This window comes from Leptonychotes weddellii, chromosome 11 (assembly GCF_054177405.1).
Source record: "Leptonychotes weddellii isolate Sample4059 chromosome 11, ASM5417740v2, whole genome shotgun sequence".
In the NCBI taxonomy this organism is placed as follows: Eukaryota; Metazoa; Chordata; class Mammalia; order Carnivora; family Phocidae; genus Leptonychotes; species Leptonychotes weddellii.
The window spans coordinates 66,597,833-66,622,855 of record NC_138379.1 but is presented as its reverse complement, the minus strand read 5'-3'; the positions used below and the strand labels follow the sequence as shown (position 1 = coordinate 66,622,855).

General features: G+C 33.5%; 1 protein-coding gene across 5 annotated transcripts in view; it reads right to left on the bottom strand.

The window, feature by feature from the left end:
* The window catches only part of CNTN5 (contactin 5), a 1,075,732-nt gene extending 1,051,259 nt beyond the window's left edge, over positions 1-24,473 (bottom strand). For 2 of the 5 annotated variants that reach the window (XM_081799057.1, XM_081799058.1), the window contains exons 1-2: positions 23,231-23,440; positions 23,037-23,148 (exon numbers count right to left, since the gene is read on the bottom strand). The gene's annotated coding sequence lies outside the window, so the exon portion shown is untranslated. Of the gene's footprint in view, positions 1-23,036; positions 23,441-23,594 lie in introns of those variants that run through there. The other 3 variants (XM_081799056.1, XM_081799055.1, XM_081799059.1) reach the window with 2 other exon arrangements.
* Positions 24,474-25,023: the final 550 nt, after the last annotated feature.

The following is a 25,023-nucleotide window of genomic DNA, read 5'->3' as shown; positions in this document are numbered from 1 at the left end:
AAATTGTTGCCTATGAAAATAGATTGAATGTGACTTCAGGCTGTAAATAATTAGTTCACTAGAGAATTAAAGAATAGGATTATTGAAAACTTTACACATACAGGAGTAGATCTGAAGTAGATGTGAATCCAGCTCTTTTCCTCACTTTTTGTGAATAACTGTAAGCCAAAAATAGGTGAAGTAGTAATACATAGCAAATTTGCCTTAAACATTTTCTTTTATAAATAAAAAGATCATTTTGCTGAATGGCTGTATTGAAATATAGGGGGTGTGGATGTGGGGGAGATGCTCTCAAAAAAAAATAGGCAATTTGTTAGCTTTTTAACTAAATTAAAACTTCTAACAAGTATCCATTATATTCAACATCCATTTTACTCAACAGAGTCCACCCACTCAAACTAAATATCTTTTATGTGAGTATATATATATATATGTGCATGTATATGTATGTATATATAAATGTGTATATATTTAATATGTAATATATACACAATACTATATTCCTATACATATAACCATATATCTCCAGTTTTGTCTGCCTCCTCAGCATCACACATTTCTTTCTGCCATGCTAAACCACTCTTTGCAGTTTCACAATTGCCTTAGCATGATTGCTCTTGCAAAACTCTATGCCTTTGTTTATGATATTTTCTCTACTGAACTTTACTTTCTCCAATCTCCAATGGTCAAAATCCAATTCATTCTTTAAGACTACTTTCAAAAGCTACTTTTCCCATTAACACTCCTAGTCATAATAAATTGTTCTTCTGCTATTCTGTGGGTGGTTGTATCACGACTCGTCTGTTCACTGTGAGTTTTGAATGATACAGTTTCTTGTGTATCTGTATACACTCCAGTGCATACAGTGCAAAAAAAAATAAGTACACAGTAAATTTCAATAAATGAATGAAGAGTAAATGGGTTGACTGATAACTAATCATTTGTATAAAGTTTTCCTTCTTTCCTTCATTAGATGGTAAGTAAGTGATTCTTTGAGCAAATATTTTACTTCCTTTGTAATGACTTCCTTACAATACACAGTGCAATGCTCTCAACACAGTGGGTAATCAATACCCACTGTTGACTGTTGAAGTAAAATAAATTTACAAAAATAAACCAGGCTTGTTTCTAGTAATGCAACTCCCCTTGGTGATTTTTGGCAGGCTAAATGAAATCACCACAGAAAAGTTTATGAATGATATGCTGAATATTCCAAATGAATGCCATACTTTCAGATATACCACCATTAACTGCAGTCATTATAGATATAGAAAATTAAGTGAGTCTCAAAAGGGAAAAAATTCTGGATGGCATTAATGATTCAGCTGTTTGTCTCTTTCCTTTTGGGACCAAGTACTCTGATGCCATTCCACTGAATTACATGAAATTGTACAATTAGAAATGCTTTCCTTCAAATATATTATAAAAAGGAGATTTGGCTAATAGATTTGGCTTATTAGTAAGAATAATATGAGGCAAGAGAAAAATATACAGGTATCCTAAAATGCTAATACAGTGAAAGTCAGGAAATTATTATTTCTGGTATATTTTTAATGGCTGTTTTATTTTATCCTCCTATAATTGCTTTGGCCATGTTAAGTGATATTCTGAGCTTGAGTTATGATATAACTTGAATATTATGTAATATGAATATGCATGTATGATACTGATATACATGCAAACATATGTGTATACACATGTATGATATGTGTGTGTTCATGTAAGCGCATACATGTGTAGGTTAATAATTGTTACACCCAGATTCATTTAAGGGAGCAAGCTATGATTCAAAAAATGTTTTAATGAATATATTACATTCAAAAAGCATTGTTTAATATAAAAATATATTTATTTTTAATTCCAAGATTATTTCTTGAGAAAGGAATGAAAATTTTGAAACTCTGAGATTCCCCTCAAGTTTACAAATTGCTAAATATATGCAAAGCACTAAAATATTAACCATGCAAATAAGACTTAGAAATGTATTAGGTTACCATTAAAGAGCCTATTTTTCACCAAAAATAACATAACTATCTTAACCTACATATATATATGTGTGTGTATGTATTTTATACTACATTTGGATTTTTTCTTTCCACTTAAAAATAAATTTTTATGTTTTCAATGTATGGCTTTCTGATTCTTTTTTTATTTGAAATATTAATTCTGATATAGGAGAACTCTTTTATGACAAATACAAATAGCTGAGTTAATCTAAATAAAGAATAAAACATTCTCCACCAAATTACTATACAAAAGCTGATATATTTCAAATAATAAAAATATTATAAATTTATTTTCCACCTTTCTTCTGTACTTTCTTAAAAATAAAAACAAAATCCACAAATTGCTTTCATTTGTGTTTCCAATTATATTCTCTAAAATGCATATTCTTTTCATGTTTTCATTTTCTACTTTTTTTTCTACTGAAGGGTTAGTCGGTACATCTCATCAGGGAAAGTTGACTATTTTGTTTGGCAGTAATTCTCCATACTCAAGAATTATGGAAGTAATCACATAGTGAAAGAATGTGTTTCTACTAGCTCAACTGAAATGGTCCCCAGATTTCCAATTTACAGGTATTAAATTAATGGCTGTTTACTCTGCTATACAACAAAAAGTAGTTACCATAGAAACTAATTCATTGCATAATACTCTCACCATCATCTAGATTCACAACATCACCCACTCTTTGGAAATAAAATAAGTAACAGAACAAGCAAGACTTTATTATTTCCTTTTGAAAATAGGAAACTGGAAATAGAGAGGATCAGAGTCATATAGGGTTGTGACAAGGTGAAAATATAAAATCTTTGATTTTCAGTCTTTTTTATCAGTGTTATTTAAATAATTGATGATATGGATATAGAGAGACCTGTCTATATGGAATTATACATACTGGAACTTGAAGAAAACTGTTATTAGTTTGTCTCTGTTCTTTCACTTTCTATTCTTTATTTATCTTGAGGTTGTGTGTGTGTGTGTGTGTTTTAATGTGTTTCATGTAAGTTTTCACTCTGCAATGATGAATAAATTTTTAATACATTTCTGGCCCACAAAGGAATCAGGGTAACCATGGACTGTAGTTAGGAAAGGAGAATATGTCCATTTATGTCATATTTCAAAAGATGGCAAGAGAATTTCCATTAAAATCTGATACCTTGTACCTTTATTTTTCTGTTTTACTTCTCTACCTAGCTCAGGTAAATATGCAAATAAAGTTAAGTCAATTGTGAAAAGCCACCTTCAATTTACTAAGTAATTCAGGTCATTGCAGATGAGGAAAAAGAGGCAAAGAAAATATAACGTATTCAAATGGAAGCGCTGAATTTTGAACCCAGGTGATTTGGCTCCAGCATTACTATTCTTAAGCAGTACAGTACGTAGAGTAGTCGTGGTACATGCGATCACCATGCTTCTGAAATTTCTTCCAGAAAGGAGAGGGAGACGGATTAAGGCAGCAGCAGAAGAAGCAGCAAAATTAAAATTTATCATGCATTTACATAAAATTAGCAGTGTTTGCAAGAATGCTATCATAGGCTTTCAGTCCAACTTTCTACAACGTAGGCACACTAAGGAAGATGGAAGGATGAGGCACTTATGGTGAATTTCAGCAGACTAGAAACCATCTTTACGTAAGATGTGGACTTAGGATATAACTAATGCCATAGTGGCAGTCTGATTTCATTAAATTCCTTTTGAATTCCTTTTAAAATGTTACAGAATTTTATGATGTATCATTCATTAATAAGAAACTGGCTTTGCCAAACTGAAGCTGCAGGACAATGTAGTCTCTTAAGAGTTGACAAACTGAGAGCTTCATGTGATATACTAGAACTTAGAAGGGAGACAACAAAACACAAAGTGTAAGCAATATGAATAATCAATTTGTATCTTTTTCTGAGAGAAAGAAAGCATGTGCATGTGCACATGGGGGAGGGGCAAAGGCAAAAGGAGAGAGAGAATCTCAAGCAGGCTCCATGCCCAGCATGGAGGCCCACACAAGGTCGATCCCATGATCCCCAGATCATGACCTGAGCCGAAATCAAGAGCTGGACACTTTACTGACTGAGCGACCCAGGCGCCCCTCTATCTGCTTTTTATCTGGTAACTTATGCAATAACTAATAAATATGAAAATATTTAAATAAAGATCCTGGGTACGATTTTTATTTTGTAAACACTTACAAGGAATGATTCCTGAAAATAGAGAAAAACTGGAAAAAATGAATCATTTTGATATTGAATTTGTTTAATATTGTTGAATATGCTTTTCGTTTTGTTTGGAATAACTGGATATCTTAGCACTGTAACACCAGCACAGTTCATGCTATGGCCTTTGGATTAAGATACCCTTGTTCTGGGTGCCTGGGTGGCTCCGTCGTTAAGCGTCTGCCTTCCGCTCAAGGTCATGATCCCAGAGTCCTGGGATCGAGCCCCGCATCGGGCTCCCTGCTCCGCGGGGAGCCTGCTTCTCCCTCTCCCACCACCCCCGCTTGTGTTCCTGCTCTCGCTATCTCTCTCTCTGTCAAATAAATAAATAAAATCTTTAAAAAAAAAAAAAAAAGATACCCTTGTTCTGCCGTAGGTTGTATAGCAGTATCTGAACTTTCTCAGAGCGGATCTTAAAGTCCCTCCATTGATTTAGCGTTTTGGGTCACCTTCAATTTTATCTGTAAACTGACATCAGTAATCCGATTTACTCTCATTTTAAGACTTTGTTTATGCACTGACTGTGAAAACTTCTGGGCAAAATGTAAGGAAAAGGAAAAGTTATCCCAAAATGCTTTAAATAGGGTGTCGTGGTATTATTTTAAGCTTTACAATTGTATATGTCTATAAAACAGCTTGTTTTGTTCCCAATTATCTTTTGTAAAAATGAAATATGCTGTTTTTTTTCATGAAAAGGCATAGAAAAAGAATTAACTTTCAATACACATTTTATAAATGTTAGATACATTTAACATAACTGCACAAATCATGTACAAGTCCCATAAGCTGTCCTCTTTCACAAGTACAAATAAATTTTCACAAGTATTTAAAATTTAAATAATTGTATGAAAATATATCTAAAAGCTGTGATGTTTTGCAAAGAAGCAATAGAACATTATTTAATTGTGTATAAGCTATGAAAATAGTTTGTGCCACAATTTGCATTGCTGTCAATTAAGGCCTTTTTAATTACCAGGGTTAAATCTCACAAAGTCAAAAGCTGAACAGTTGATCTTACTGAGAACAAGTTCTTTTCATTGCTTAGATGGCTGATTTCTTTATTAGCTTTTACTGGATTAATTTTTGGAAACTGATGTAACCATGTTCAATATAAAAAATGTACATTTGGAACTTTGGAGCTTTTAGAAAACTGTGAAATTACCTATTTATCTTACACATACTTTTACAATTTATATTTCACCATTGCAATTTAAATGTCCTTATTTTAAAAGACATATACCATACACACAAACCCGGTTTTTGTTTGTTTTTTGCCGAGATTAAATGATAAAAATCAGTCTCATGTATTACCATTTCTTTCTCCTGATAATTTTATTACATATTTATTTTACTCATGTAGGAAGAACAAGTTAGAGTAGAAGACTGGAATAGAATAGGCTATGAAAATGATAAGTCCTTAATAAATATTAGCTGTTATTATTATTATTATTATTATTTAAGATTTTATTTATTTATTTGACAGAGAGAGAGACAGCGAGAGCAGGAACACAAGCAGGGGGAGTGGGAGAGGGAGAAGCAGGCCTCCCGCCGAACAGGGAGCCCAATGCGGGGCTCGATCCCAGGACCCTGGGATCATGACCTGAGCCGAAGGCAGACGCTTAATAACAGCCATCCAGGCGCCCTATTAGCTGTTATTATTGATATCAATTACTTTTTGGTTTCAAGTACACTGAAAAAATTCTAAATTCACTCATACTCTTCTTGTTGTGGTTAATCATTTAAAAATACATAATAAGGGCGCCTGGGTGGCTCAGATGGTTGAGCGTCTGCCTTCGGCTCAGGTCATGATCCCAGTGTCCTGGGATCAAGTCCTGCATTGGGCTCCCTGCTCCTTGGGAGCCTGCGTCTCCCTCTGCTTCTCTCTCTCTCTCTGTCTCTCATGAATAAATAAATAAAATATTTTAAAAAATAAAAATACATAATAATTGCAATGTTTAGAGACATTAAACAGTTCTCTTACATTGTCCCATTTATCATGAGAACATCAAGGCAGCTCAGATAGTCATACTATACAGTACAGTATGTATATTCTATATATAGTACCTCCCTCTCTCTCCATGTGGAGTGAGGGAGGGAGGGACAGAGAGAGACAGAGAAAGACAGAGAGAGCGAGCAGACAGGCTACTCTGGGTGTCACTCTGAATCAGTGTTAGAAATTCAGATCTTGGGGCGCCTGGGTGGCTCAGTCGTTAAGCGTCTGCCTTCGGCTCAGGTCATAGTCCCAGGGTCCTGGGATCGAGCCCCACATTGGGCTCCTTGCTCAGCAGGAAGCCTGCTTCTCCCTCTCCCACTCCCCCTGCTTCTCCCTCTCCCACTCTCCCTGCTGTGTTCCCTCTCTCGCTGTGTCTCTCTCTGTCAAATAAATAAATAAAATCTTAAAAAAAAAAAATAAACTCAGACCTTTAGTTGTTTGAAACTAAATTCTAATATCTTTTCTGTCTTTCAACTCATGTTATCTTCATTTTATTATGGGTCAGAAGAGTGTGAGTAAAAAAAACATGAATGTGAATAATATTTAATATTACGTTTTACACTAAAGAAATAAATGCTAACTATATTTTAGCTACTTTCTAAAATAGCAATCTCCCTGTAGGCTATTTTCATTTACATTTAAATTTCTCAAGATCCAAAACTCCCTTTGGTGTCAGGCCCCACACCATTTTAGCCAGACACTTTCCTTTCTTCTATAGAGGTATCTCCTTGAGCCCTGAATTATTTTTCATTTACATCAAATGACCATTCCTTAATTATAAGGCATTATACTTTTTTTTATTCTTCTTTAGCTAAATATATCACACCTGATCTTTAGATAGTATACTTTCTAATTATTCTAATATGATAGAGTTAGTACTCCATGAAATATAAGGTATTGTTCTGAAAATTCAAGGCCTAGGAGGGCTCATGTCTTATTAAGTTCTGAATAAACAAGAAATGAGAAAGAGAGTTTTAAATTTGAGAAAACTAAGTTAAAACAAAGTTACATTTCTCTCTCTTTTTAGATTTGGTTCAGTTTCTCCTAAATTGCTTATCATTATTATTATTATTATTATTATATTATCTGGAAGGGCATTAATTACATTTTGCAGCTTTACTTTTTTATTTTTATTTTTAAAGATTTTATTTATTTATTTGACAGAGAGAGACACAGCGAGAGAGAGAACACAAGCAGGGGGAGTGGGAGAGGGAGAAGCAGGCTTCCCGCCGAGCAGGTAGCCCGATGTGGGGCTCGATCCCAGGACCCTGGGATCATGACCTGAGCCGAAGGCAGACGCCTAACGACTGAGCCACCCAGGTGTCCCAACAGTTTTACTTTTTTAATTTAGAGTAAGCTCTCAAATTGTGACTAAAGAAATGTTAATACTAAATATTTCAGATTTGTGATAGCTCTTGCTTTTTTTACCATAAAAGGCAGTTGAATGCATATACAATATCTCTATATATCGATCAGCAAAACCATTTAAATAATGGATATTGTAGGGTGCCTGGGTGGCTCAGTCAGTTAAGCGTCTGCCTTTGGCTCAGGTCTCAGGATCTTGGGATGGAGCCCCGCATTGGGTTCCCTGCTTAGCGGGGAGTCTGCTTCTCCCTCTCCCTCCGCCCCTCCCCCAGCTTGTGTGCTCTCTCTCTTGCTCACTCTCCCTCTCAAATAAATAAATAAAATCTTAAAAAAAAAAGAAGTGCAGTTAATTGCTAAATATAAAGCCTAGAATAATGACACCAAATATTTTCTAATATCAGGATTATGCTAATTAATCAGGCTGGTACAATATTTATTTTATATCTAATATAAGGTATATAATTATTTTCATGATAAACCTTTGCTATAGGGGTGTTTTTCAAGTCTAATAATTTCTTATGATTTCAGTTTTTGAGTTTTCATAGTACTTGGAATTTAAAATATATATATATATATATATATAGAAATACAGAAACAAAATGGTTGGGGCAAGCTGGTTGTTCAGTTGGTTAAGTGTCTGCCTTCGGCTCAGGTCATGATCTCAGGGTCCTGGGATGGAGTCCTGCGTTGGACTCCCTGCTCAGCGGGGAGCCTGCTTCTTCCTCTGCCCCTGCTTCCCCTGCCCTGCTTGTGCTCTCTCTCTCTCTGTCAAATAAATAAATAAAATCTTAAAAAAAATGATTTGGGTTCTAGTTCTCAAATTACATCTTATTTTCTCTCAAAATTTACATATATTTGTGTCATACTTAATAATCTTTCACCTCTTTCTTCAGTAATTTTCCCTAAATTGTGCCTTGGTAATGGTAGCCCAAAGTTTCCAAATTCCCATCCTTCTGCTACTGAGCAAATACCTGTGGGCTAATTTTTCTTATCAAATTGGTTTTATGCCTTTTGAAACTATGAAACTAAATGCAGGATGAATCCCCCATCCCAGTGCCATTCTAAAAAATGCCTTGCCTCAAAATGCTGAACAAATTATAATGGGTACATTAAATTTACTTGAGTTTTTTTTTTTTCTTGATACACTGAGATGCTACATTTTTTTAATATAGAAATCTCTGACTTTTTTTCATAGAAGTTTAGGGATGCCATGAAACACTCCTTTTAAATATTTGGTAGAGTACTACTGAGTTCTCCAGGCCCTCTATTTCTTACCACAAGGACTACAGAAGCTCATTTATCAGTTGGTTTCGTTTCTGCTTTTGGATTCAGTACTCTGCAGCAAGTGTGCACATTAACTCATCCTTTCTCTTATTGCTCAACTGCTCACCATTCTGTAAAATCTCAGAGATGAGAAGATAATTTTAATTGTGTGCCCTGGAATTTTTATGATTCTAGTTAGTGTTTTTGTGTTTGACAGCTGGGAATTCTCTTTTTCCCTAATTTCAAAAAGAATTCTTGGTCTTCCATTTGATTTTTACTTTTAGTATTTTCTATTGAGGCAGAAAAAATATGATGAACAGCAGCTTGACTTTTCTGAGTTTAGATGTGATGAGAAAAAATTAGAATGTGAGGGGCACGTGGGTGGCTCAGTCATTAAGCGTCTGCCTTCGGCTCAGGTCATGATCCCAGGGTCCTGGGATCAAGCCCCGCATCAGGCTCCCTGCCCTGCAGGGAGCCTGCTTCTCCCTCTCCCACTCCCCCTGCTTGTATTCCCTCTCTCACTGTCTCTCTCTCTGTCAAATAAATAAATAAAATCTTTAAAAAAAAATTAGAATGTGAAGTCTTTATGCAGTTCAATAGCATTTCCTGATGGTGACACAGACCTCTTGTTTGGAAGAAACAGGTCCAAAGAATGTTATCTTAAGATAAAGAAGAAAGAAGCACAAGGAATAAAGGAGATAATAGCATACCTCCACTTAAATGTAGTTAATGATCTGAAAAGCTTGTAAATGCCTTTAGCTTTTTGGGTTTGAACTCTTTAGGATTTTCCTTCTTTTCTTTTATTCTCCTAAAATATATTTACTACTCTTTTCTATTGCTAATATTTTAATGACCTTCTGACATTGAGTTTATGAACTCAATTTTTAATTTTGTTACCAAAATATACACCAGAATGGGAAAACACATTATTTTTTTAAACTATTATTTTTAAAAGCATGATAATATACTTTATTTTTTTTTATTTTTTTAAGTTTTTATTTAATTTCCAGTTAGTTAGCATACAGTGTAATATTAGTTCCAGGTGTACAATATGGTGATTTAACACTTCCATACATCACCCAGTGCTGATCACAACAAGTGTACTCCTTGATCTCCATCACCCTTTACTCATCCCCCCACTCACTTCCCCTCTCGTAACCATCAGTTTGTTTTCTATATTTTAAGAGTCTGTTTCTTGGTTTGCCTCTCTCTCTCTCTCTCCCTATCTCTCTCTCTCACTTTTGCCTTTGTTCATTTGTTTTGTTTCTTAAATTCCACATTTTGCTTTATTTAAGCTAGACCCCAAAAGAATTATTTAAGAAAGTTTTAAAAAAATATATTGAAAAGATACAGGAAATGTCTTTTCAGCTTTCAATTATTTATTCTTCTGTTTTTAAGATTTTATTTATTAATTGACAGAGAAAGAGAGAGAGAGAGAGCACAAGCAGTGGGCATGAGAGAGAGAAGCAGGCTCCCCGCCTAGCCAGGAGCCCGATGCAGGGCTTGATCCCAGGACCCTGGGATCACGACCTGAGCCAAAGGCAGATGCTTAACCGACTGAGCCACCCAGGTGCCCCTAATTATTTATTCTTATACCAACTTTGGTGTCTGGTTAGAAATCTATGACATTTTAGCTAGTTATTAATTTGTTGAATTGAAATAGAATTTTCTATGATAACTAAAACTAAGAATTAAGTTTATAATTTATTTTAGTTATAGATGTATTATTTTACTTAATGCTACCTGTGATTTGATTCAATGGTGAAATTCAATCATAATATATGGTACACCACCATTCATTAGAAAATTTTCCTTTTCATTATACATCATCTTATAATTAGCTGTAAAATAATTAAAAAAAAAACAAAACACAATTTGGAGATGTTATTCTAGTGAGAGATGCCCTGAACCAGGGCTGAGTAAGATTTAGAAGGCTGGTTTGAATGTGAGAAGGTTCATTTATCCAGAATTTTTTCTTTGCTTGAAACCTTTTCTGCTCTACCCAAGTAGAGTCTTCTCTTTTTCATACCCCCACTTGATCTTTTGCATGTAGTGAAAGGGAAAGAAAATGATGTTATTTATACAAATATCTCTCACTTTTCATAATGTGCATTTTATTTCCTAGAAAATTGAGCAATGACTCAAAGCATTTTTAATTGACTTCTTGTTGCCATTTGTTTCTAGGTTTCAGTTAGTATGTAAAGGGAATAAGAAAAAAATCAACTCAATGGAGTTAAGTTGGGGATAGGTAGTAATATAAGGTTAAGAAATATTTTATAAACAGGGGCGCCTGGGTGGCTCAGTTGGTGAAGCGTCTGCTTTCGGCTCAGGTCATGATCCTGTGGTCCTGGGATTGAGTCCCATGTTGGGCTCTCTGCAGCGGGGAGTCTGCTTCTCCCTCTCCCTCTGCCATCCCCCACCTAGTGCTTTCTCTCTCACTTGCTCGCTCTCTCTCAAATAAATAAAAATATTTAAAAAAGAAATATTTTACAAACATGTGAGAATGTTCAAAATATGGGGAGATAGACATTCTAAAAACACTGTTGGTGGGAGTGCTAACTAGAACCATCCCTGTGGAGAGCAATTTGGCAGTAAAACCAAAATTTTCAATGCACATTCTCAATGACCTGGCAATTTTACTTCTAGATCTATTTACACTTAAATAAAAATGCATATGTAAGAATTTTTATTTCATACTTATTTTTCTTTGCATATGAAAATTAACTGATAAACAATTTTAAGAGAATTATTTATATAAATTATGCTATATCTTTATCATGAAATAGTCTATAGGGTTCAAAAATTATATACCTTTTTGAATTGTTATGTAAGCACCCAAAATTATTTTAAGAAAAACAAAATAAAGATACAACAGTTTCTGAAGGTTGCATGTACAAAAGCCTGTTGATAATGGCTACTTCTGAAGGGTAGAACTAGAAGAAACTTTAGGGCAGAGATTCAGCTTTTATTATATGATTTTTATACTGCTCATTGTCAATTCAATGTTAGGATAAAAAACAGATGATGACAACAGTATCATTTGATCAAGATTCTGACTTGTGCTAGCTGCTTTGTCATGCGGTTATCAGGCTAACAAAACACCAACAGAGCAGATCATTTGTAATCTCACAAAAATATCTCAGAATTCTATTAAAAGTCATTCTTAGCATTCCATTCTTTATCAATGAATGGTTGGAAAAAAAGTTATAGTTATCTTTTGTTATTGGAAAGTAATTCTTCTACGAAACAATGCCTCTTTAAATTACTCCTTAAAACGATGGATTATTTTTACCTAGGAGAAAAAAGCTAGACAAAAGATATATTTATTTGTTATTTGAGTTTTATTTTTCCTCATGAGAAAACTTGAATTACCCTAATGTGTTTGAAATAAAAGGCTAAAAGAAACTAATAATAGAGTTATTGCTTCATATAAAAAAGAAATTGGACTCAGACCACTTGCCTAAACATTAACTAAAGACAAACAACCGAATAGAGATTACATTTAGAAAAGGTAGTTAATTTGAAAATAAATTAAGATAGCTGTCTTAAAGTTAAAACATCTATTGAAGTTCTCATATGTAGGAGACATTTGATCATGCAGAATACCTAAAGAAGAGAAGCAATGAGAATGAGAACACTGTCATTTCTTTCTTCTAAATTAATATTTATCAAAGCAACTATATATTTTTGAATAAATGGCATTTCAGTATTTAGTCTGGCAAAATCAACCATGTATTTATATCTAAAGCCTATTATCTTATAAGACAAATACATGCAGAAAAGATAAAAAGACACCTTTGCTTCAGGTGAAATAGCAACTCTGGTCATTTTTTTTTTTTAAGTATCTCATGATATGAATACTTATTTAATCACAGTGTAAAATTCCTTTCTATCAGCTCCCTCTCCTGTCAGCTTTGTGGCTTTCTCCACCTTCCTTTTTTCCTCAATAACCAGTATACTCTTATCACATTTTTTTTTGGAAAGAGACTATTTTTTTGTGAGATTTATTTCTTCCAATTTTTTTACTGTATTAAGTTTTCTGCAATAGTAAAATAATCAGTAAATATTTGAGGAAGATTTTGACTGGCTCTGCATATACAAAGCATATATATGTATATTTAAAGGGGCACATAATTCACCATATTAATCATAAGATGTGTTTACTTAATAACTTTTACTGTCACACTAGACAAGCCAAAATATTACAATATATCTAAATATCACTTGTAGGAAAAAAGTCTGTAGAATGTTTGAAAACTGAAATGAAATCTTTTTATGTTTCCTGTAAAATCTATTGACAATTCACAGTTTAAAAGATTGCAGTTTCTATTTGTTTTGATGAGTTTGTGTTAGACATAATATTTGCAGCATGAGCCACTTTCATAAAATTATTTTTTAAGTAACAAGACATACGATAAATGTGAAAGAAGAAAATCAGAGGAACTTACTATTTTCAAATGAATATATCTATACCATTTTGCAATCACATGGTATTCAAAAAGAATAGCTGAACATCTCTCCTACCAAAATATAATCAATGCTCTAAATAATTCTGTACAAGGACATTAAAGACTTCCTTTGTCAGACAAAGCAAAAACACAATATAATAAAAAGGCCCAAAACAGGAAATCTCTTTAAATATGTGTAAGTAAAATAAGACCATGAAAAGACAAGAAAACATCTCATTATCATCAAATTTATAAGTTTGTGCCAATAAAATAAGTGATTTTCCTTATATTTGGAAAACTGATTGTACCTATGTGTATTTATACAAAATTCAAATGACTTCTCTCTTCGGATATTTCTTGAACCTAAGCATTAAAAATATGTAAGCAATTGTACCTAAAGATATGTAGGAAATTATTTTGACTCCTAAATCTACATAGTTTTATTTCCTTCTTACAAAAAAATATAAAATAGTAATTAATATCATTATTTTACAAGGAAACAAAAGGAAACTTGGAAGGGTTTTTGGATTGCTCAGGGAAACACAGGGTAGTAGTAACAAGTCCATGCTCTTTCCATAGCCTCCCCAGATGCTATGAATGGGATCTCTTGTCTCATTTTCTCTGTTCGGTGGAATCAGTCCTAGACTTAGCTGTCAACACCAACAATTCTGTTTCTTTCAATTTTTCCATTTATCAAAATCTCATAACACACACGATCATTGAATTACAGTTGGATTAACAGCCCCCTCCCAAAAATCCTTTACGTTTATTGATTTTAACTCTCTTGCTTGAGAGATTAATTAGCTGAGGAATTGACTTTCCCAATTCACAGTTAGGGGCAAAACTGGGGCTGGCCCCCATCTTAAATGCTATCTAATCTTGAAATGAACTGATTATCATCTTGGTTTTGAAGAGAATCCCAATTCTTTATGTGTCTCTCAGAATCCTTTACATCTTATTTGATATATTTTAACTTCTCTCTTTGCATTAGAAAGTTTTTCTTTACATTAATTAATTTTCCTACTTCCTTCTACACATCTATCTTGCTTCTGCTTCTCTTCCCACCAACTGAAAGGGTCTTTGCCAATACATAATTGAAACTTCCTTCAAGTGTTAGTACTTCTCATTTTGTCCGGGGGAATCAGTTTAATCCATCCCTACAGTGACTATTTCTGTTCCTCCGATGTCTTCAGAATGTATGACCATATCAATAATTAGGGTTACTAGTACATTTTCTTAAGTTTCTTATCAAGTTGTTTCTGGACTGACAATTTTCCACCTCTCCGTTATCGGAGATCAAACCTTTCACTTCCTTTGGATTGCCAAAAGTAAGTGGTACTATGTACACTAACTTTGTAAGAAATGCCCTTCGAAGTAAATTACTTTAATAAAAGAGAAGATACCAAAATAATCTTTAACTGCCCATGGTCTACACATCTCAGTGTTGCTTTCCACAATCAGGACAGCATTGTGCCTCATATAAAAATAGAATATTTTGGTAGACAGATAACTTAAAGCTTGTATCTTACAATACATATTGGAGTGAAAACAAATTTTCTTCCCAGACTTTGTTGTTGTAGTTTCTAACACTGTCATTTTTGTCATTGAAAAGTAGATTGTTTTTCTTATATATTAACATTATCACAACTGCACGACACTGATTATCCTAATTTTGCATGTAAAGAAAGGTTAAGTAACTCTTCTAAGATTAAACAGCTAACAAGTTGTGGACCCATGACTGAAGCCTAAAATTCAAACGCCAAATCCTCTAATCCATACTGCCCTCCTTATATTAGGTATTTTATTATAATGATCAAAATAATGTTTAAAAACATATTTACTACTGCTCTGGTGCTACTTTTATTACTATTACTATCTGGAAGGGTCTGTATAACTAAAGATGCATTAGCTTTGCCATTAACCCAACCCCATAAAATAAGCTTTACAGCACCAATAATACTCTATACTTAATAACTGAAAGGAATCAAGCTAAGTTATAATCACATATAAGAAAGGTATCTTTTCACAGCATTGAAGCAAACCACCTTCATTTTACCTCAGATTCAACTGTATCATCAGAGACTAGATCGTTCCAAGATACTAAAGTTAGCACTGTAATGAGATGTAGAAAAACGCAGCATTCATTTAAAGTGGTTAGGTGAGTTTTGGAATCAAAGTTACTTCAAAATAACTTAGGCAGTAAGAAGTAAATGCAGCAATTAGAGAACCAAGGCTAGCATCAAGTACTCCAAGCTGGAAAGACTCAGTAGGAAAAAACTAACAGCAGTCTCCAAAGGAGAACATTTTGAACATTTGCATCTCAGCTGTATATAACTCTTATCACTGCACATTTCACGTTGAATTACATTTACCCTATGTGCTTATTTCCTCCACCAGCTCATAAACTATTTATTCCCCTTCATAATCTTACTTAACTACAACTGCACACACCAGACCATTTGAGTGCATGAAATAATGTAGAAATTGCTTTAAATGTGAAGAAATGACTTTTTATTAATGCAACTTATTGGGGTATATACTAAAAAGACCACCTTAAAAAATGAGAAACAAACAAATACAGTCATAACTTTTTACAGTTAATATGGTAAACTTTCATAAAATCAATTCTGGATCATTAAACTTATATCTTAAGTAACCACTCTTTCTTACTAAGGTTATTGTTTTTTGAAAATAATACTGAAGAAGTCAAAGTAAGGTGAGGGTAAGTAAATAGCCGAAGAAAGTAAAAATTCAAAGAATATTAAGGACCACTTACTCATTGGACTTAGAGAATATATTTTATATTTTCCACTAGTTATTTGCAAATTCTGGCTATATGCATAGGGTAAAAAAGAAATTCAGATTAGACATTAATCATTTTAGCCACAGTCTTTTACTTCATCTTTACTATACTCGTCACTGTTAAATATTCAGTATTCAAAGGAAACAAGAGTCTTAAAATATGAAGTCAGCCCGTATGGACACACACAAAAATTCTCTTGTCATATGTAACCATGAAAGGTTTGAGAGATAATGTTGTATGAGAAACCCAGCAATGTATAACTTGAATTGCACTATGTTCATTTTATAGTTTATGTTCAGTTCTACTAGAGAAATTTTTTAGCTCATGGTCTATATATCTCAATATTGCTTTCCACAATGAGGACAGCATTGTGTTTCATTCAAAAATAGAATATTTTGGTAGACAGACAACTTAAAGCTTTTAACTTACAACACATATTAAGAGTGGTAACTAATTTTCTTCCTAGACTTAATTCTTTAAATAATTACATCATATTATTAAAATTAAGCAACAGATGAACTATGGTTCAGACACAATGATAAACTAAATACTATTACAGACTCAAATTTGTTCTGTATTCACTTCCTTTAATATTACAACAGTAAAACTAGAGATTTTGTACAAGTTGATACTTGAATTCTATAACTCAGAAGAATAGTGCCTATTTCTAGAGACTCATTTTCTGTTTCACATTTTATTAAATTCTCCCAAATCATTACCACCTTAAGGAAGCCCAAGATTTAAATTTTATCCAAATTTGCCAACACATAGGAATATTTTCTCACTCATATTTCTCATTGACTTTCTATTTCATTTTAATGTCCCATTAAATATGTATTACTGAAAAAAACAAAAACAAACAAAAAACCCCAAAAAACCTGCCAATTCAGGAGAAAAAAGTGTTCACCACCACCACCACCAACAACAACAACAACAACAACATGGACAGTCCTTTATAGATATGTAGTGGAAAAAATTATTTACATTTCTTTTCTTACTTGAGTTCAGTCCTTTATAGATATGTAATGGAAAAATTATTTACATTTCTTTTCTTACTTGAGTTCTTGGGTTTCTTAACAAAAACTGTCGAAAATCTCCTATCTAACTGTTGAGTGCACCCTACGTTCATCGTGAAAAAGTTTATATCTAGCAATTATGTTTTCTAGATATTCAGTTCTTGGTTAAGAGAATATGGGTATAACTGTTTCCTGTAAGTTAACATACTTCAATTTTAAATTTTCTAATCTTAAAAGACAGTGTTTTACAGGTCATCAATAACAACAAGGAAATTATATATATGATGTCCTAATCTTGATTTAATAGATATAAAAATAGTTAAGATTTTCATAGCAAAAAAAAAAAAGTATAAACTATAAAAAGCTCTGACCCAGAAATTTAAAAGAAGAGGGTTCTAATTCTATCTTTTGCATTAAAAGTAATGTTGAACAGGTCACTTCACCTCTTTATATCTCTGTTTATTACTCTTTGTGATAATATGTGTAAAAATATGAAGTCTGTACGGCTCCTTCCAACACTAAATCATATTATTCTGTCACTTTTTCTAGGTGTCCTGATAATTTATACCATCAATGACTCATGAGATCTGTGGTTATTTTTAATGAGATGGTTATTTTAGCATTAGAAACTAATTCACTAGCTCACATATTGCCATTAGAATACCAGCATTGAATAAGGAAGAGTATAAAATTGAATTATGAAGTTTAAAGCTTCAATTCTGTTACAAATGGTATGACTTATGAGGTTCCTATCACAAAATATACTCAAAATTAGAAAAAATTAATGATTACTAAAAAATTGTTTTATTAATTTTTGAATACAAGAGATGAGATTAATCTATATCTTTTAGTAAAGAATACGAAGAGGAAAGCTTCAAAATAACACAAGAAGGCAAAACACAAAATCTAACAAGATTCAATATGAGAGCTTTTCTAATAATTTCATAACTATTTGAGGGCCCTTAAATTTGTTTAGGTGCACAGGAAACAATTTCATTTTAATGATCATGAAATACCAATTAAATACAAACATTTCTAGAAAACAAGGAGTCTTCTTTAAATTCCTACTGTCACTCACCTGTGCCTTCCAATTAGTATTCATCTTAATCACCAAAATTTCATCTAATGCTGTCATTTCTGAGACTATAAAATACAACAGTATCTCAGCAAATATAATTGAAAAGTGAATTCTTATATAAAGTTGAAATGGGAGAACCTAGGAAAATTAAAATAATATTTATATTTGGTTTATATTATATTTGGCTTAGCTTCAGAAAATGTCATTATTACTTTTAAATAAGAAATTAAATATTTGAGGAAAGATGAAATTTTATATACTTACCATTTTTGACCCAATAAATACACCATTTCTCTACCAGTTTTCTCATAAATACAAACTCCTGAAACTAGTGAAATCTTTCTGAAAATACACTTAAAAATATGTTTATAGCTCCAAACACATTAAAACTGTAATTACCCTGTTATAGTGTCTCTTTTAGTAAGAACCCCTTAACTTTTTAGGTTCATAATGAATGTTTCTGCCAACATTATGATAAGAAGAGAATTTTAATACATCTTTCATCACCTAAGTGATCAACATAATTTCTCTTCCTTAGCTCCCTATGCTGTAGTTACTACTGGATCACAGAGGAAGATGGAATCATCTTCTTGAGCATTTAACAGCTATAAGAATGATAAGGAATAGATTCCTACCCAGCCCCATAAAATGTTTATGCAGATAGTTATACTTTTCCTGTTGATGGTCACAAAAGAGAGTTTTTGATCACTCATAAATAAAATACTTTCATTTGCCCCCTTGCCCAGATATACAATTGCTTAAATTTTGGATAAAGTTTGGATTAGTTACTTCAACCCTTAAGCATGTCCATATCTTAGAGTCACAAACTATAAAGGTATACTTGCAGGAAAGCTCATACAACTATATTAATACCTTATTTTCTATCAGGATCTCAACTTTTTTTCATCTATATAAATATAGGAAATATTTGGAACCATGATAGATATAAGAGAAAATGTGCAAGTACTGCTGGATCATTTAAGAGAAATCCACTTGCTAAAAATAAGTAAAAGTGGTATCCACAAGGAAGCAAGTTATTTAGGTCATCATGGATTTTTAAGGAATCACTGAGAAGACCAGAAAAAAATCAATTTTACACCTGAGTTGTCAAATGCATCCAATGAAACATTTTTAGAATTGTTTAAAAATGACAATGATCACAAGGAATTCCATCTTAAGAAATGCCTGGGAAAAGAACAACCATACTTTCTAAAATTTCTCAAAAATGATAATTCTCACACAATTTTAGACTCGATTAAGAAATGGTGTATTTACAGATTTTTGGATGTCCATAAAAAGACATAACTTTGATTTTCCAGGATTACCTTACGGCCTATTGCTGGACTTCCAATTTCCCTAGAAAACTAAAAAAAGAGCTTCCATAATTTTAAGTCTTATGAGCTGATGTTTAAGAAGGCTGTAATGTCAAAAATACAATAACTAATACTATGGAATGTGAAATTAAAGACCTGTTTTAATTTAAGGTATTTATCTATATGAAAATGCTCTACATTTGGCTTATACATATATTTAAAATAGATAAAACATAAATGAAATTAAATACATGACCTTTTTCCAAATTCATGGGATTATAATTTAATACTGCCAAATAACTTTGATGAAAGAATTTAATTGTAAAACCATCTTCCTAGAAAGTAAATATATACAATAAAGCAGTTTAAAATTTTCTCTCATGTCCACTCTATCAATGGAACACTACCACATTTGTTTTATTCATTCTTACTGAAAATAAATAACTAATAAACTGTTCAAGTGTCCGGGAAAAATATCAACTGATACTATTCTGTTCACCAGAACTCTTCTAACATTATACATCTGAATATCAAAAAAATCATAAAAAGGAGAAATTAATTGGGCATAACATAGGTAGGGAGATGGAACATAGTTCATAATAGTTTTTATCCTTAATATTATGTTAAGTAGTTTTATACACTTCATTACTTTTTAAAATGCACCAATCTCTAATGCAGAATATTGATTACAAATGCTCAGAAAATAGATCTCTGCAAAGATTCTACTGCTTTGAGCTTCCGACCAGCCTCTTTCCTGCTATAAAGTGCTAAGAAGTTCATGTGACATATTAGCACAGCCTTATAACACTAATCTAAAAAATATCTTGTCAGAAATACACACCTTTTTTATTTTATGTTCGTATCTTCAGTAATAAAAAAGGGATAAATAAATCTGAGATCTTGAAGTCAGAATTTTAAGACACCAAATTATATAAATCTATGGACCTGTTGAAATTAAGACAAATTTCCAATCTCATAGTAAAATTTTAAGAAAATATATATTTTAAAAAACAGACAATTCAAAGACTACATAGTTAATCAAAATATGTGTGGCAGGATGGATTCAGCAAATCACATTTTAAACATCTTGGCCTCATAAAATCCTAAATTAATTTTTGATGAATGGGGATTACTAAGTGCTGCTATAAAATTTGTTTTAGTCAATGAAACTTAAGTGTCAAATTATCTTTACACTATTACAGCCATATAGGCGAATTCCTTTCTTTCCTTTTTTTTTTTTAATTCACAAAAATATACCTTTTGTTTTCTCTAGAAGTAAGACAAACTCCAAAATGACTTGGCCAGCATAGCATCCCCTTACTTTCTTCTTCTGGAATGCCCTCTACCCTTTACTGACACCCTCTGGTCCTTATCACTGAATCAGTTTTGAGAGTAAAACACACTCTAACTTAAAGGAGGTAAAGATTTTCTTAACTGTTAAATAAAAAATGCATTTAAAGGAATAGATATTAGCCATTTTAATAAACAGTTTTACTTAATTGGGCCCATAAAATTGAAGTAAACGTGTACAAGCAACTAAGTTTTAATCATTTTATTAAATAAACATAGCCTATGTGTATGTTCATGATTTGATTTTAGTTAATCTTCCTAACCTAATAAAGATTTCAGACCACCTCACAGATGAAGGGTTGCTTTGGTAGGGAAACATTAAGGTATTTCAGCGATCCATTTAAAAAATTCCACAACTGTACTTTCCCAGATCTATTTCCAAATGTACTATGTGCTTCACAATTTATAGACAAAGTCTGACATTCAGTTAATCTATTGGGGTAAATATTCTTTTTTCTAACTTTGAGAATTCTAACTTTCTATTCAACTGTGTATGCATTCAAAGAAAAAAATTAAAATTAGCACTTTTTCTCAGTTCTTAGTTTTCAGAAGTTTTAAACTTTAGAACAATTTAAAGTCTCCACTAACCCCTGGAAAAAAACATGATACTTATATTGTAATAAACATTTCACCAATTTTAAAATATTTGCATATTTCACATATGCTTTAATATCATCTCACCACACTCCACTTGTTATTTTTTTCAAATTCTGTTTCATTTTTTATGTCACATTTCCTTTATTTAACTTTTAACTTTGCATTTTGTGCTTTGTTTCCCTCCCTAGACTCAGCTGATCTTTGTATGTAATATCTTTATTTTTAATCATTTGCTTTATGTCACATATTCTTACACAGTCATATTGTTTTGGAGTTTTTTTCCAGTTGAGTCAGAGGAAACATAACCTGTCAAGTTTGATACTCAATATACTGGTCCATATAGAACTTATAATAATTTGAGTAAGAAGTAGGAAAATATGCAAAGAAATATTCGTAAGTTGCTTAAAATTGACTACAGGCCCTTTGAAAAAAAAAAATGACCTAGTCATTACTAATTCTTTTATGTTTAGGGTCACAACATTAATCAAACAGACTGTAGCTCTGTTACGGTTCAATAGTAATCAATTACACCTACATTAATTTTTAAATTTGACCTACTATTTATTTGTGTTTTTTTTTTAATGCTAGTATCCTAATGAACATCTACTTCTTTCATCCTTTTCTCCACAGTTAAAATTAAGAATCAAGGTGGAAGTATGGTATCTCTAAATTATTTTATCTTTTCAATTAGAAAAAAATACAGATGGATTGAATATAGATAAAGCATTTCACATACAACAGTTTAAAAGTTTTTGCTTCCAAATCTGCATTTAAATTACCACAATGTATTGTATTTTTCATGCTAAAGAGGTTATAAAAGTTTAAAATAATAATTCAAAAATACTTAGTGAATCCTTGTTTTTCCAATAAAATGAAACAATTAAAACATTTTGAGATTGTCAGAGTAATTCTCAGCTTATTGTCACCATGTTCATATTTATGCAAATTCATATTCTCTTCCACATTTCAATAAAAAGCTCAATAAGGATGTTTGAACATATTTTTATATGCTTTAAAAATATCTGTCACATTCCTACACAACATTTAGAAAACACCACAGCATAACCCAAGATCCTGTTTTTCCTTGGTCTCTGAACTTTATAAAACTCCACTTATAGAGCATCCCTCCTGAATTTTAACAAGTTATTGCACTGCCAGATGCCCAGTTATTGGGCTCTTTTCTCACAAATACATTGCTCAATCATAAGGCATACGTTCAGTATCTGTGAACCACATCCTATTCTCTGAGCGTTTAGTCTCTTTTGTAGAAAAATTCTTACCCTTACCTGGCATTTATCACCTTGCTGTTTACTTGTAGGGATTGTTTACTCTTATTTTGGATGACATTATGAGATAAACAAATAAGGTATATTTACTCTTTTTCAACTTTTCTGACATAAAATCCCAGCAGAGGGAAAAAAAAAAAATGCATGTTTAAAAAAAAAAAAAAAAGCTTTACGTTACAGTTTTTAAATTCTGGCAACATGGCAGGAAAAGATGGCTTTGCAGAAGCGAGTGTGTCAAAAATTGTAAGTGCCTGGGAGATGAAGTGCACAATCACAAAAAGCAGTCACTGGCAAAGGAATGCAAGCCACTTACCAATGAGATGCCAGACTCCCCTGTCCTTCCTCTGTGACTCTCAATTCCTGTCTCCCATCCTCCTGCCCGTCAGCACAGTTCAAATAGAGCAGTTCCTTGAGTCCTACTCAGCCTGTGGCAGAACAGAATTGCGGAGTTTTTAATCATTCAGAGGGAATCCTCCAGCTGGCCCTGCTTCTTCCTGAAGAGGGGACCCAGGTAACTCATCCTTTCCGCCCCGAGCTTTAACGGCACTTTGGCTGCTGCCTTCTCGCAGTTACGCGCCCCCACTCCGTAGTTGGTTATATTGGGAAGTAGGTGCGGCGCCTCCTCAGGCTGGTACGTTTGGGGCTCGAGTGTTTTCCTCCAATGCGTCCGCGCGCCCCGCGCCCCGCTCCTCTGACTGGCTGTGTCCTTCGCGGAGCGGTCCCTCGCCCCTCCCCGCTCGCCCGCGCTGTCGCTGTCGCCCGCGCCCTGCGCCTCACTGCCTCTCGCTGAAAAGGTTCATTTAGCATGTCCCCGGGCTGAAAGGTCTGTTTGCCTCCAGAAGGGTTTTATATGTTTCTCTACTCGTCTCACTAGTCAACCGGTATTTCCCTTCGCGCCTAAGTACGGAGGGCTTCCCCTCCCCCTGCTTTTCTGCTCTGCAACCTTTCCAAATTTAACATTCATAAATTACAAAGCAAACGTGTTGGCTGGTGACTGCCCGGGAGATCTCAGACAAGAGTTCCTTCCCCTGCTCGCCGGCTGCTGTCTGTCTTGTTTCGGATTCCCACTCAGTCGCTTTTACCCCAGACAGCCGAGGCACCGACAGATGCGTTCACTTAGGTTGGCTGGGAGTGGACTTTTCACTTTGGAGAATTTCCGTACGTCCTGACTGGGAAGCACTTCTCTTTGTTCATACACTTGCGAGTTTTCTCTAAGGACAATTAGGCTCTTTGACTTGTTATTTCTCCTTGATTCCCCCCGCCCCCGTGTCAGTCCTGAATAAGCTAAGAAAATAGTCGGCTTAGTCTCAGACAGCAGCCCTTTTTCTGAAATTTTATATCAGAATGGATGTAATTGGAAAAATAACACAGGTAGTAAATCCACAGTGTGGCAGCTTTAGTGCTATTGTTCTGTGAGCCCTCCCCTCTACTTTTCCTCTCTCAGTCTCTGAGTCTTTCTCAAATTCTCTTGATTCCTTTGATGTTGAGTGTTACAAAATTATATTACATTCCTTTTGCGCTGTATTTCCATAGATAGTGCGATTGACACCTGTATTTAATGGAAAAAGAATCCCACACACTGTTTTCTGTTTCTGTACGTCTATCTATGAAACTGTGCGAGAGCCTCCGGTCACACCCGGTGTCGGTCTGTGTCCGATTTTCATGTGTGTTTGAGTCCAGCCTGACCCTGCACTGAGGCTGATTCTTCTGCTCATTTAATCCCTCAGTGGGGTCTGACTGGGTCTAATTGGTAAGGAGAGTACAGTGCCATGCAGCCCGTAGCTGCAAGCCTTTCTACCACTAGCTCTGTGTTGTTTCTCTTGCTTTTCTGGTAATTCAAATTAGTCTTTTTCCTATTTCTTGGCTTCTCATTCATCCACACATGTATGCACATCCAGTCTCTGCATTTAATGGCTACCCTCAGGATCTAGGCTGATTTCTTGTTCCATAGCAAAGACAAATTTGTGTGTTCACATTTAATGCTTCTCTACTCTTCCACACTTTTTATTTTCTTTTTCCTGCTTTCCAGTAATTAGGTTATTTTCTTTATGTGTTAACTGAGGGATTGTTGCCGAGATTTTACTTCTCTGGGCTTTTTCTCTGCTTCACTAGCTCCACTCCTGTGTTAGGCTGTTGGTTCACAGAGAGAATCACCAGGACTTTTATAACCTCTTTAAATATATCACAAAATAGATCCAAAGTCTAAGAACTTAAAGCATTTTTTCTTATTGTGCAATGAGGTTTTAGCCTTTAAATGTTTGTTATAATTGAGCACATTCAGCCTTAATAGGAGATATAGA